This window comes from Aotus nancymaae, unplaced genomic scaffold, assembly GCF_030222135.1.
Source record: "Aotus nancymaae isolate 86718 unplaced genomic scaffold, 86718_ANA_hifiasm-v0.15.2.pri h1tg000006l, whole genome shotgun sequence".
Taxonomy (NCBI): Eukaryota; Metazoa; Chordata; class Mammalia; order Primates; family Aotidae; genus Aotus; species Aotus nancymaae.
In genome coordinates, this window is record NW_026988417.1 from 61190963 (window position 1) to 61200352 (window position 9390).

General features: G+C 38.0%; 1 non-coding gene across 1 annotated transcript; it reads left to right on the forward strand.

The window, feature by feature from the left end:
* Window positions 1–1498: 1498 nt before the first annotated feature.
* LOC135272088 (U6 spliceosomal RNA) lies at window positions 1499–1607 on the forward strand. The gene has a single exon (XR_010340194.1). It is a non-coding gene; the product is annotated as a U6 spliceosomal RNA (small nuclear RNA).
* The last annotated feature ends 7783 nt before the right edge of the window (window positions 1608–9390 follow it).

The following is a 9390-nucleotide window of genomic DNA, read 5'->3' on the forward strand; positions in this document are numbered from 1 at the left end:
AAGGCCAAAGGGGAGAGAAAATGGTGTGAAATGGCTATATATTCAATGCAGGTACAGAACAACCTTAAGAAACAGAAAGAATAGAGGGAACAAAAGCACTAAATGCTGATGATTTTAGAAATCAAATTAACGGTCATATTAGTACTGGTACATCGAGACTATTGAATGTGCAGTATCCGATAAAATAAATGAGCAATGATAAGATTTTCTATCACTGCCCATGTCCTTGAGAACCAGTATTTTCAGTAAGAAATAAAGGAGACACAGATGCAATAAAAAAGAGGTGGAAGAAATGCCCTATAGTTTTAAATTTCAGTAGGAAACATCAATCTGAACTGAGGGTAGATGGTCATCAGTGCAAGGGGGAAAAATATGAGTGAGGGATATAAAATGAAGAGAGGATTACTATATTAAATAGAGGGGCCTAGAAAGATGACTCTTAAAGAGAGCTGCATGGTGTGAGGATGTGAGCCATGTCATATCTGGGCAGAGCAGTCTCAGGTGGAGAGATCCACAGATAAACAAATCATCCTGAAGCATAATGTTGACATATTTGTCCTGGTAATTTCTATTTCCCTTTAGTGTGCTAGAAAATAGTGCCAAATTTTTAAAAATCAGGTTATATTAGTAAATCAAGACCTTAAATCCAAAAGTATAAAACTTCAGAATTTACATGGAAAAGATTCATTCTCATAAAGTGATTTACAAGATACATAGGAACATCTGCCCAGAGAGTTATGAAAACTTTTTCTCCCCATTCTTTCTATTGTTCCCTATATTCTAGAAGGAGAGTTCTGAGAAGGATCCCAGTCTTTGCTACCTCCCTTGGTAGACAGTGGATATTAACAGAAATAATGTGAAGCAAATACAATGATAAACTCTGGAACCAGGGTCCCAGCTGTGCCACCTATCATTTTTACGACCATTGTCAGAATGCCTGTCTTCACTGTACCTCAATTTCCTCATCTATGCACTACTGAAAATAATAGCATTTGCCTCATAGTGTTCTTATAAGGACAAAATGAAATACCACATGTAAATAACTTAGAATAGCATTTGGCTTATATAAGACCTCAATAAAGATTATCTATTCTTAATATAGTTTATGAATCATCACTGGATAAAGAACTTTCTATCTCAATGTGATGTGAGTTAGAAAATGAAAGAATGAAAGATCACAACCTGGTTTGAAAATGTACTAGCCATGTTCTTCAGTCAAGCTCCTTAAACTTGCTGAAATTCCTTCCTTCACTTACAAAGTAGAGATAACAGCTACATTCCTAAAGCTAATATGAAGTTTGGTAAATTTTAGCTGCATCTGGATACTTATCTCATCTCTTAATACATATCACCATAAATGCTTCCAAAACAAATATTAAATACACACATACATACACATACAATATCCATCATAAAAACAAATATTAAGCTATCCTTCCTTCTGCATTCCTGAAAAGAAGTAGATGGTACTTTCTCGCCAAAAATTAAAATTCCAAGAGTGTTGACTTGGCAGTACATATTGGAATAAAAATTGGAACAACTTGGTGAAGATTAGCATGACCCTGCATAAGGACAATATGCAAATTCATCAAGTGTTCTCTGTTTTTAAAACTCACTGAAGTGTACACTTACAATGGAGAATTTTGAAATCAGCAGATGTGATTTCAAAATGTGTAAATTACTAGATCCTGAGAAAAACTTTTCTTTTCATTGCTTTTCCAAACTGAGGACTTCTCCCTAGGTCTATTACTTACTCCCTAAAATCTCCACAGTTTTTCAAAGATGCTATGCATATAATCATGACATGTATTTTTCTTTAATAATACACTCTGGGTAAGATAAACAGTAAATATCTGTGTCTAATTAGATGTGCAGTCTTCTACATGAAAGAGCATCAAAGATACCACCTTTAGTGGCTGCTTGGCTGATAAGGTACAAGGGGAGTTGGAAATCTTTCTTTTCTATTGCCTTTCTGAGCTGCATATAAACAGGTAAGCTAGATTCCAACTACCATCTTTCTTATTCATATAAAGAAGTTAAAATAATAATAATTTATACTTTAAAGTTCACCCAACCAAGATTATTTATTATCCTTTAAACCTTACTGCTATCATTTAAAAAGCGAGCGTTCTACTATAAGGACACATGCACACGAATGTTCATTGCAGCACAGTTTACAATAGCAAAAACCTGGAACCAACCCAAATGCCCATCGATGATAGACTGGACAGGGAAAATGTGGCACATATACACCATGGAATATTATGCAGCCATCAAAAACGATGAGTTCGCGTTCTTTGTAGGGACATGGATGAACCTGGAAACCATCATTCTCAGCAAACTGACACAAGAACACAAAATCAAACACCGCATGTTCTCACTCATAGACGGGTGTTGAACAATGAGAACACATGGACACAGGGAGGGGAGCACTATACACTGGGGTCTGTTGCGGGGAAATAGGGGAGGGACAGCGGGGGGTGGGGAGTCGGGGAGAGATAGCATGGGGAGAAATGGCACATATAGGTGAAGGGGAGGAAGGCAGCAAATCACACTGCCACATATGCACCTATGCAACAATCTTGCATGTTCTCAACATGTACCCCAAAACCTAAAATGCAATAATAAAAAAAAAAAGAGAGCAGCTGGGCACATTTTCATGAAGAAATAAATTAAGTACAAAGTCCTGAAACCAATTTGTTCAACTTAGTAAAGGCAGTTCTTATTTTGTACTGTTATTTGAGTTACCATGGTTTGGTTAAATAACACTAGTCTTCCAACAATATGGTTCAAATTTCATTTACCAGGGTATGTTAACTGTGAGTTACTGCAAAGAACAAAGTTTGCTGCTACCTCGTCAATTAACACATGACTATATAAATAGAAAGTGCACATCGTGATCAGTGACAAGCCTCATCACTTCTTTCAAAGTCTATTAGTGTCTGGTCACTGTACATTTGTTACTCACACATAGACAACAAAACATGTAGTTGTTGTGCCTCCTTATCTCCTGGTGGTACAGAGATGCTTTAGGCAGAATAATTTAATTTTTAAAATATTACTACTGGTAGATAATACTCCAGTCGATTCTTCTGGGTATGCGAATGAAAATATAAAACTATGCTTTTTACCCCTGAACGATTTCATTAATCCAGCCACTGACTAATAAGTTATTTCAACTTTTTAAAAGGACATTCTCTTAGATGGATTTTTTAGACAGACTATTGATGCTACCACTGAAGAACATGCCATTTCTTTAGCTGAGTTTGGGAAGAAATATAACATAGCATACAACTGAGAATATGCAAACATCATGGCAAGAAGTTAAATGCATCAGCATGGCAGAAACTTTATGGCTTTGTGCAAATAACTGCAGGATTGGAATTGTCTGTAAAAAGAGAGATGAATGAAATAGCTGACTGGTGGAATGTTGACAATGATGCCAACAGAGAGACTCCAGGTACACAGTCAGAGGAGCTCACTGACAGGAAATCTAACAGAATGAGAAGTATCACTGGCAAAGAAACTCCATATTAAAGAAACTCTCTAGATATTTCATGACATTGATAATGCAAAAGATGAAGCCTTAAAACCTGATGCGAACTTAGAAAAGCATATAAAAAATTATCAGGCCATGGATAAAAATGCTCACTTCATCTCAAAATTCACATGACACAAAAAGGCAAACACCGGTAAACTCTTCTTGACAATATTTTTTTGCAAAGAAGCAAAACACTTTAATGTTCTATGTTTCTAATTTTTAAATTACACTGCACTAAATCAATATTAGTTTCAACATTCTGTTCATTTTTCTGCATGTTTATAACCAAATGAGAGTTCTCCATATTTCTGCAAAAAACAAAACTTATAAAGGTTAGGGAACAATCATATTTTTCCTCTAATTATTAAGATCACCTTTCACGGTTTTAGCTTTCAAAATTATATTTTATGGCCCCTCACTACTGTGTGCAAAGTGAGGACTACCTGTGTATTCTTCAAGTACTTGGTATTTAGAAGCAGAGATTTATATTCAGGACCGATATCATCTACTTGGAGCTAAGTTAAGTGTCATCAAGATATTGGAGCATTTTCATCGATTTTGGAAGTTTAGAAAAATAATTATTAGAGAAGTATTACCTAACATGGAAATATGTTCTGCTGAAGGAACCCTTGGTGTTTCACCAAAACTCTTACTCTGAATTTCACCAAAGAGGGTTAACTAAATAAGCTTTCCCAGATATCATTACAGGGCATTTGATATGCACTTTGTTCTCACTTCCACACTGCAAATTTAATTAGGGCCTTGCTTTTTTGTTCTTCTCTACCCAGTGGTTCTAATTTAGCTACCATAATGTGTTAGTGTGAATTAATACTGTTTCTAAAGACTATTTACTTGCTAGGTTTATTCCTATTTAGTTAATTGAGAACAATCCTCTCCAGGAACATTTCACATTTCTTTGATATTTAAATTCTAAAATGTTCTGATAAAAATGATGAGTAGATGTGTTCCTACTTCACAAGAACAAAAAAGTTGGAGTTAGCAAGAGTTTAAATGAAATCAGGAGGCTTTTTAAATAGATTAAAGGAAGAATTTGAAAACTAGTTTATGAACTTTGGAGAAAGTTATGAAATAAATATCTCTGAAAATGTTTAAAGTTTCTGAGAAGACTTCTTTTATTTGTTGATCAATGAGTTTGTAAACACCTGCTTAGTATCAAGTATCATTTAGAAATTTCTCTTGGTATTAAGTTCTCACTTCTAAAATCTAATGGGTACTTCAAATGCAATAAATTTAAGGTAGAACTAGCAATATGATTTTAAATTTTAATTGCCTTTTACATTTCAAGCATTCTGGTTTTATTTCCTCACATTAACTAAAAATAGTTTGCTCATTTCCATGGCTAAATGTGGAGACCACTAGGATTAACAAGAACATATTCCCATATGTTCTAAGGGGAGGAAAAATCACTTCTTTAATCTCCTTCAGCCACTTAAACCTGTGTTTCGTGCTTGACCAGAGTAGGGCCTGACTCTTCAGATGCTATAGATCTACAGCTGTTACTAACACAAACAAGTTAGAATAATAATCCAAAGTGGAAAATAATTAGTACTGTTACTGGTGTGTGTGTGTGTGTGTGTGTGTGTGTGTGTGTGTGTTTGGGGGTAGGACTTCAAACAACTGATTATGAATTGAATTCATCAGTATTATGATGTTACCGTGTTGTTTTTTGTTGCTGCTCTTTTTGTGAGGTGGTATCACACAATTTGTTGGAAACTGTTTTCTTTAATGATACTGAAATAAATTGATGAAAATTTTAAAAAATCTAAACAGATATATGTGGCTTTGACTCGAAACAGAACATGAAAATGATGTATGTGTTCTTAAATAAACACGCAACCTGAACTGATTTAGTTTATTGGTTCTTTTACTTTCAAACTCAGTGCTTATACAAATATTTTTCAGGTTCCAAACTCAAGATGCAGGAAAATTTTTTTTATTATCTGCCAACATCCAAAATTAGCTGAGACAATTATTTTTAAAATTAATATCTGTACCATGATATCAACTACAATTTTAATCAATATCCACATGAACTTATCTGAACTACCTTGAATCAAGAATGATCTGTAAATATTTGCCATTAGTGAAGTAATAAGAAACAGTACGACACCTTTTATTTGTACTTTTGTTTAAATTAAGTAAGTAAACTGATTGCTTGATTTTATGTACATTAGAATCACTAGTGGCACAACAGATGTTCTGAATGAAAATCTCTAGAAGCAGGATCTGGGCATAGATACTTTGACAAAACTCCACAGAGTTGATTCTGATGTGTGGCAAAACTTGAGAACTTCTGTTCAAGTGTCTAACATTCCAAAAACATTAGGCAGAATGAAAATAAAGTAAATGACAAACGCTCACCCTCAAGAAGTTTAGAATTTTACTGGAGAAGTAGATTTTAAAACATAAAAGTTTAATAGGCCGTGTAAGTCCATATAAATATGCTATATTCACTCACTCAGAGATAAATTTTAAAGCCATCACAAACAACACTTGAAATAAATTTCTTCATAATCGCTTGTTTTTGATAACTTTTTCTCGATTATTAAGAAATGATCGAGATCGATCCAAGATGGCCACTTAAGAGGAAGTCGGGATTGCAGCTCCGAGAGAAGGCGCAGAGGGTGAGTGGACGCCGCATTTCCAGACGGACTTTTACTGCCCACAGACCAGGAGATTCACAGGAGGAAAAGCCCCACGGGTCTCCAGCGCCACTGGTTTGAGCAGAGTGGCCGCTCAGCCTACGCCCTGGAGCGGGGGGGCAGTGGCTTCTTGCGCAGAGCGAGAGAGACAGAGTTCCCTCTGAGCCAGAAAGGGGAGCTGAAGCAGGGAGCCAAGCCAAGAGACCCCCGGGCAAGGGAGTGCCACGAATCTCAGAGCCGCTGCTTTGGCTGACGCAGCGGCACACAGGGCAGCGGATTTTAATTGCGCGGAGAAGCTCCCCGCATTCCCAGCGCCGCTGGTTGGACCGGAGCAGCCGCTCGGCCTGCACGGGGGGCGGGGAGCAGCGGCTCCTTGAACAAAGTGAACGAGACTGTGTCCCCTCTGGGCCAGCAAGGGGAACTGTGGCAAGGGGGCAAGCCAAGAGATTACAGGACAAAGAGGGCCCCTCTCGAAACACGGCTGAACCCGGGACGGTCCAGCTCTGTGGGGGAGGGGCGTCCTCCATCGGGAAACACTCTGCAGTTCCCGGGGCAATTTTCCGTAACCAAGACAACCCGCCACTACAGAGACTCCGTCACTACAGGGGCGGGCCAGCATAGCAGAAGCAGTTCTAACTACACCCACAGGACTGCAGGGAAGCTCACACGGAAGCTGGGCGGAGCCCACAGCAGCTCAGCGAAGCCTCTGCAGGCTGAGTGTGACTAGACTGCCACCTTGTGGGCAGGGAAAACGGTAGCAACACAGCTGAAAAACATAAAGTGCTAAACCCCTGGGCCAGAACACCTGGGGAGAAGAAAAGGGGGTTTATGAGTTCAGCTGCTGCAGACTTAAAATTACCAAAATCAGAAAGACAGCAACTACAAAGTCAATAGGCGGATAAATCCACAAAGATGGGAAGAAACCAGCGCAAAAAGGATGAAAACACCCAAAACCAGAACACCTCTCCCCCTACAAGGCAGCATAACTCCTCACCAGCACGGGAACAAGACTGGACGGAGAATGAGTGTGATGAAATGACAGAATCAGCTTTCAGAAAATGGATAATAAGAAACTTCTGTGAGCTAAAAGAACATGTTCTAACCCAATGCAAAGAAACTAAGAACCTTGAAAAAAGACTTGATGAAATGCTAACGAGAATGGACAACTTAGAGAGGAATATGAATGAATTGATGGAGCTGAAAAACACAACACGAGAACTTCGCGAAGCATGTACAAGTTTCAACAGCAGAATTGACCAAGCAGAAGAAAGGATATCAGAAGTTGAAGATCAACTCAATGAAATAAAATGAGAAGAGAAGATTAGAGAAAACAAGGTAAAAAGGAATGAACAGAGTCAACAAGAAATATGGGACTACGTGAAAAGACCTAATCTACGTTTGATAGGTGTACCTGAATGTGACGAAGAGAATGCATCCAAGCTAGAAAATACTCTTCAGGATATTATCCAGGAAAACTTCCCCAACCTAGCAAGGCAGGCCAATATTCAAGTCCAGGAAATACAGAGAACACCACAAAGATATTCCTCTAGAAGAGCAACCCCAAGGCACATAATCATCAGATTCACCAGGGTTGAAATGAAGGAGAAAATACTAAGGGCAGCCAGAGAGAAAGGTCAGGTTACCCACAAAGGGAAACCCATCAGACTCACAGCAGATCTCTCAGCAGAAACCCTACAGGCCAGAAGAGAGTGGGGGCCGATATTCAACATCCTTAAAGAAAAGAACTTTCAACCCAGAATTTCATATCCAGCCAAACTAAGCTTCATAAGTGAAGGAAAAATAAAATCCTTTGTGAACAAGCAAGTACTCACAGATTTAATCACCACCAGACCAGCTTTACAAGAGCTCCTGAAGGAGACACTACACATAGAAAAAAACAACCAGCACCAGCCACTCCAAAAACGCACGAAATGGTAAAGAGCAGCAACACAATGAAGAATCTCCATCAACCAATGGGCAAAACAGCCAGCTAGCATCAAAATGACAGGACCAAACTCACACATAACAATATTAACCCTAAATGTAAATGGACTAAATGCCCCAATCAAAAGACACAGACTGGCAAATTGGATAAAAAGCCAAAACCCATCAGTGTGCTGTATCCAGGAAACCCACCTCACATGCAAGGATACACAAAGGCTCAAAATAAAGGGATGGAGGAAGATTTACCAAGCAAATGGAGAGCAAAAAAAAGCAGGAGTTGCAATTCTCATCTCTGATAAAATAGACTTTAAAGCAACAAAGATCAAAAGAGACAAAGAAGGACATTACATAATGGTAAAAGGATCAATACAACAAGAAGAGCTAACGATCCTAAATATATATGCACCTAATACAGGAGCACCCAGATACATAAGGCAAGTTCTTAAAGACTTACAAAGAGACATAGACTCCCACACATTAATACTGGGAGACTTCAACACACCATTGTCAATATTAGACAGATCAACGAGACAGAAAATTAATAAGGATATCCAGGACTTGAACTCAGACCTGGAACAAGCAAACCTAATAGATATTTACAGAACTCTCCAGCCCAAATCCAGAGAATATACATTCTTCTCAGCACCACATCACACCTACTCTAAAATTGACCACATAATTGGAAGTAAATCACTCCTCAGCAAATGCAAAAGAACAGAAACCATAACAAACAGTCTCTCAGACCACAGTGCAATCAAGTTAGAACTCAGAATTCAGAAGCCAACCCAGAACCGCACATCCTCATGGAAATTGAACAACTTTCTCCTGAATGTTGACTGGATAAACGCTGAAATGAAGGCAGAAATAAAGATGTTCTTCGAAACCAACGAGAATGAAGACACCACATACCAGAATCTCTGGGACACATTTAAAGCAGTCTCTAGAGGAAAATATATAGCAATAAGTGCCCACATGAGAAGAAAGGAGAGAACTAAAATTGACACCCTATCATCAAAATTGAAAGAGCTAGAGGAGCAAGATAAAAAAAACTCAAAACCTAGCAGAAGACAAGAAATAACTAAGATCAAAGCAGAAAAGAAGGAGATAGAGACACGAAAAACCCTACAAAAAATCAATAAATCCAGGAGCTGGTTTTTTGAAAAGATCAACAAAATAGACAGACCACTAGCCAAACTAATAAAAAAGAAAAGAGAGAATAACCAAATAGATGCAATAAAAAAT